The sequence below is a fragment of the Myotis brandtii genome, unplaced genomic scaffold (genome assembly GCF_000412655.1).
Source record: "Myotis brandtii unplaced genomic scaffold, ASM41265v1 scaffold1083, whole genome shotgun sequence".
Taxonomy (NCBI): domain Eukaryota; kingdom Metazoa; phylum Chordata; class Mammalia; order Chiroptera; family Vespertilionidae; genus Myotis; species Myotis brandtii.
The window spans coordinates 97,538-103,655 of NW_005353685.1; positions in this window are offsets into that span (position 1 = coordinate 97,538).

A 6,118-nucleotide genomic window follows, 5' to 3' on the forward strand; every position below is an offset into this window, starting at 1 on the left:
TCCAATCTGAGACCCCTCGGGGGATGTCCAACTGCTGGTTTGTAGGATCAGGCCTAAACCGGCAGTCGGACATCCCTCTCACAATCTGAGACTGCTAGCTCCTAACCACTCACCTACCTGCCTGCCTGATTGCCCCTAACTGCTTCTGCCTGCCAGCCTGATCGCCCCCTAACCTCTCCTCTGCCAGCCTGATCGACGCCTAACTGCTCCCCTGCTGGCCTGATCTCTCCCAACTGCCCTCCCCTGCTGGCCTGATTGCCCACAACTGCCCTCCCCTGCAGGCCTGATTGCCCACAACTGCCCTCCCCTGCCACAACCTGCCTCCTCTGCCAGGACCGGCCTCCTCTGCACCACGAGGAGCTATGGTAGCCCCTGGCCTCACCACATGGAGCGGCCACTGGGCCCCACCTCCACTGAGCATGCAGCCATCTTGTGATGGCCATCTTGTGACGATGTGAGGGTGTGACTCCACGTAGGCTATTAGTATAGACTTCTGACATGTAAATATCTTTTTAAATGTCTTTAAGTGGCTTTTAAAAGTTACTTTAAATAATTTTTGCTAATGTAATGTATTCCATCTTTCATTCTAGTCTTATATAAGACTAGAGGCCTGATGCATGGATTAGTGCATTGGTGGGGGTCCCTCGGTGTGGCCTGCAGGGATTGGCTGAAACCAGCAGTCCAATGCCACCTGCCACTCCTGCTTGCCACTCCTGCTCATCCTGGCCCTGCTGTGCCTGCTGTCGCCGATCGGTAGGCTCGCTGCTGCTCTGCTGTGGTCTCCGGGCTGCAGCAGCCAGCCATGAGCCCTGCATCTGGTACCCGTCGGTCAGCTGAGTGGTGCTCCCGCTGTGGGAGTGCACTGACCACCAGGGGGCCACTCCTGCATTGAGTGTCTGCCCTTTGGTGGTCAGTGTGTGTCATAGCTACCGGCCAGTTGTCCGGTCATCCAGTCGCTTAGGCTTTTATATATGTAGATTATATAAGATCCTGTATGCCTGAATCTTGATCATAATAGTTATAAAGTATACCACATGTAGACACTAACCCAGCCGTGGGCAAACTACGGCCCGCGGGCCGGATCCGGCCCTTTTGAAATGAATAAAACTAAAAAAAAAAAAGACCGTACCCTTTTATGTAATGATGTTTACTTTGAATTTATATTAGTTCACACAAACACTCCATCCATGCTTTTGTTCCGGCCCTCCGGTCCAGTTTAAGAACCCATTGTGGCCCTCGAGTCAAAAAGTTTGCCCACCCCTGCACTAACCACTCGAAGGAATATATTAATTCCTATTTACACAGGGACTTTATAATAATGGCAGAAGAATTTGGTAAGAATGTCTAAACCTAATATACTCTGTAAGGAGATGTGTGTACAATTTGTTACATAAATCTAAATACAACTACCACAGAGAATATATATACTGGTGACCAGTCAGTCTCCATTTACTCCTGAAGGAACTGGTATTAATTTTTAATTAGGAAATAATTATATTCCAGTATAAAATATTGCTCTTTGTCCCAAAGTTTCTGTTCTGGGATGTTTGCTTTTTACTTCAGGGTTTGTGTTACCATATTTTAGACATATGTAATTACATAAGCCATTGAATACTGAATCTCTATCAACTGATTTCTATGGGAAGCTTGTACTCTTTGTAATAATACAATCTGTTTGGCTGTGGCTGTGGGATGCTTTGGTCTGGGTCTAATTGGAACACCCTGTCTGGCAGTCCCATTAGAATCAACATTCTTGGCTTTGGAAAACAGAAGATATTTTAAATTCATGTTGGCTGGAACAGTCAATTTCTGCCTGAAAAACAAACAGGTTTTCTGAAATATAGATAACAAGTCTCTTCTGCCTCATCATTAAACATATTCCCACAACTGGAACTCAAGGAATTACTTTCTAACCAACTTATGTCATTAATTTTCTTGGTTGCATAGAGAATTGCTAAGTGTTTCCCTAAAGAAAAATGTATCCTTTGATTTTCATTCATTCATCCATCCATTTGCTATTTAAGCATCGACTAAATACATAGATAACATTGGACTCTTCCACACAGAATTATGCATAACTCTTTAAATTTTTCTTCCTCCCAAGAATCCCACAATACCAGATTTAGATTTCTTTTTTCCCCTCTCCTTTCCTTTCCTTCCCTCAGACATTAATTCTACAATTTTCAGAATTGATCTTACCTTTTTTTTTTTAATCTTATCTTTCCCCCAAGTCTGACAGCAATTACACAACACATTTCTGGCTGTCACCCAGAGAGAAATCGTCCTGAAACTTCAACATTTCTTGGTTCCTGCTTATCTGGGGTCATCAGCACTAATTTTTCCATATTTATTCTTCCTGATCAGAGTTTAAAAGAAGGAGATTAGAAAGCAGAAAACATTGTGGCTATGTTGAAGTTATGAGCCAGAATCCATGGCATCAGTTGTATTAGCAGAAGCCTATCTTGTTCCTGTGTCATGAATACCTATTATATGTCTTGCAAGCTCTTCCCGTCTTTCTCGGAAGTATACACACACACACACACACACACACACACACACACACACACACACACCCTTGATTTGAAATAAACACACCTTATTGGTCCACAAGGTACCCCAAATGGATCATAGATCTAAACTTAAGAGCTAAAACGGCAAAACTCTTAGAATAAAACATTGAAGAAAATCTTCACAATATTGAATTTGGCAATGATTTCATGGCTGTGACACCAAAAGCACAGGTGACAAAAGCAAAATAGGTCAATTAGACTTAATGAAAATTAAGAACTTTTGTGCCTCAAAGGATACTATCAAGAAAGCAAAAAGGCCCTGGCTGGTGTGGCTCAGTTGGTTGGAGCATCATCCTGTACACAGAAAGGTTGTTACCCTTGTAATTAGCTAGCTAATGTTACTAATAGAAAAGGAGCAACGTGGGGGGCAGACATGGTAATCATCGTCATCTGGGCACTTCACCAGGAAGTGCAACTTTACACTTCCCAGGGAACCATCAGTCCCTTCCCTATAAACCACTAGGGCAGTGGTCGGCAAACTCATTAGTCAACAGAGCCAAATATCAACAGTACAACGATTGAAATTTCTTTTGAGAGCCAAATTTTTTAAACTTAAACTATATAGGTAGGTACATTGTTATTAACTTAATTAGGGTACTCCTAAGGCTTAGGAAGAGCCACACTCAAGGGGCCAAAGAGTCGCATGTGGCTCGCTAGCCACAGTTTGCCGACCACGGCCCTAGGAGAAGGGGCCCAATAAAGGGGAAGATGGGTTCATGCACAGTGAAGTTGGGGTGATGTAGGAAGGTGCTTGTCTGTCAGTCTAACCTGGGAACAAAATCATTGGCTAGAGGGGGTAGAGCCAATGCAAGCATGGAAAATCCTGAAGGATTCATTGGATAAGCTTCCAGCTAAACTCCCCAGAGACAAAGAATTCTCCCTTCGCCCCCCTCTTGCTACTTGTGATCCTGTTTCTCATTTGCTCCATGACCCGCACTCACCGTGCCATGTGGCCCTAGAAGCCGCATGGCCCAGGGTCATCCAGGCCCTACACCCAATGGACTGCAGCTAGGAACCCAACCTAGGCTAGCCAGATGCTGGACTGGTTTGTGCTTCAACATGGAATGGAAACTCTGGGCAGTGGTTTCAATCCTACCTCTGCTGAAGACCAAAATAGGACTTTTTCCCATGGTGGAACAGAAGGAGATGGGACCTTGAAGGGGAACTCCTTTTATGTTATCTCATCAATAAAGCTTTCCGTGATACCTCATCCTCCTGTGGGGGGCCTTCAGGAAATTCTTGTTCCCATGGCATCCCAAGAGCTCCACTTTCACCAGCAATAGGTGGGGACACGGAGGACACTCCACTGATAAGAGTTGCGGGCTCAATTCCCAGTCAGGGCACATACCTATGTTGTGGGTTTGATTCCTCAATTGGGGCACATATGGAAGGCAATCAATTGATATCCTTTCCCATCAACGTTTCTCTCTCTCTCTCTCCTTTCCACTCTCTCTAAAATCAATAAGCAAGTCCTTGAGTGAGGATTAAAAAAAATAACAACAAAGAAAGCAAAAAGATAACATTGAATAGGAGAAAATATTTTCAAATTATGTATCTGACAAGTGATTAATATTGGGAATATTGAAAAACTGCAGTTCAGTAATAAAAAAGATAAATAACACAAAATAATTGCAAAGGACTTGAACAGACATTTCTCCAGAGGAGATATTCAAATGGCCATTAAGAACATGAAAAGATGCTTAACATAATTAGTCACTCACTGTAAATTCTCTTCAGTAAAAATATGCTCAAATCAAAACCACAATGAGATACCACTTCACATCTACTAGGATGGCTATAATTTGTTTTTTTTTTTTAAAAAGGAAGATAATAAGTGTTGACAAGGATGTAAAAAAATTGGAACCTTTCTGCTCTGCTGTGGAAAACAGTTCAGTGGTTTTTTTCAGAAAATTAAATTTAGAGTTAACCATATGACTTAGCAATTCTCTATAAGCACAGAATTGAAAGCAAGGCCCCCAGCAGAGCAAATATTTGTGCACCAATGTTTATAGCAGCATTAGTCACACTAGCCAAAAGACTAGAAACAACACTAATGTCCATCCATAGGTGACTGGACAAACAAAATGTGGTATATACATATATTGGCATATTCAGCTTTAAAAAAGGTATTCTGACACATGCTACAACATGGATGAACTTTGAAAACATTATGAAGCATCCATCTTATATAAAAACTGCTGTTTGAAATTTTAACCCTGCTATTTTTGGCTTCTGTAAATGCTTGTTTGCTTAAATAATAAGGAAAATAAGACTACTCCCATTTCAGAGAGGCCATTAAACCTTCCCCAGACAAAGTTATCAGTGCTGGCACCAGGCCAAGCCTTTGGTTGAGGTCTCAAAGCCCCAGCACATAGGGCTCTTTAGGAACTTGCAAAGGGAACCGGGAAAACCCCATATTTGGGAGACAAAGAGGGTAAAATGGTATAAATACAGGAAAGTTCCTGTGTGACTTCGCCCAGAATTCTAGAGACATTTTTCTCTGGGCTCGAGCATAATAATAATAATAATAATAATAATAAATGTAACTCCATCTCTTTAAGCGCTGCTTGGTTTTTCTCTGGTTTTCTGTAACAATTATACTAACTGAAATTAGCCGGACACTGAGGGACAAACGTATGATTCCACTTATGAGGTACCTAGGATCGGCAAATTTGTGGAGAGGGAAAGCAGGATAGAGGCATTACAGAACTCCAGGGGTTCGCCCCTTGGGGTGCTCCGTTGGAGAACCAGATGTGGTTGTCTACAGCCGCGATCGTCAGCTGCTGTGCTGCACGCATTTTTAAAACATGCAATCCTTGACTGCTTAGTCAGGGGCACGGACCTCTTTTCCCTTAGATTGTCAAATAAAAAAAATGACAACACAACAATAGCTGTCCAGTGTGAATGAGTCAAAACTATACTTTTCTTTTTGTCAGATCGGCAAAAAAAGTATGTGCTGCAGATTTTTAGTAATTAGTTTGTGTGTCAGGAGATGAAAAAGGTTGAAAGTCCTGATAGTTTTATTTACTTGCAGCAAGTAAAAAAGAAGGGGGGTTCGCATACAAAGCTCTATCTCCTGGAAGACAGGCTTAGCCATTGCCTATACACTACTTGGCTAATTACACGTTTATTTCTTCTTTGCAGTTGGCTACAGCTACCCTCCTGGGTTCAGGCTCTGGCCAAGCTCATCCCGTTACAGCTGCTCCACAAAATGCTGTGCTACATTTCAACATTTAGCAAAAATGACATTTAATAAGAACCGTCCAGACCTTGAGACCCTTGTCCTAACAGAGGTTACCAGGGTTAAAAGATTTATTTAATTTATACTGTAGCCTTATTTAACAGGCTGCCCTTATACTGCCAGCGCCATATTCAAGACTAATGATAAACTTCTGGAGTAAAAAAGAAGAGGTGGGAAGGGAGGGCTTGGGGAATCCCCAGGATCCACTGTTTGGAACTGGGCTTAGCCAGGCTTCCGGTCCTGACGGCCGGGGGAACAGGTGCTCCTCTAGGAGCCCGGATGTCCCCGGAGGGGGGAACTGAGGGAG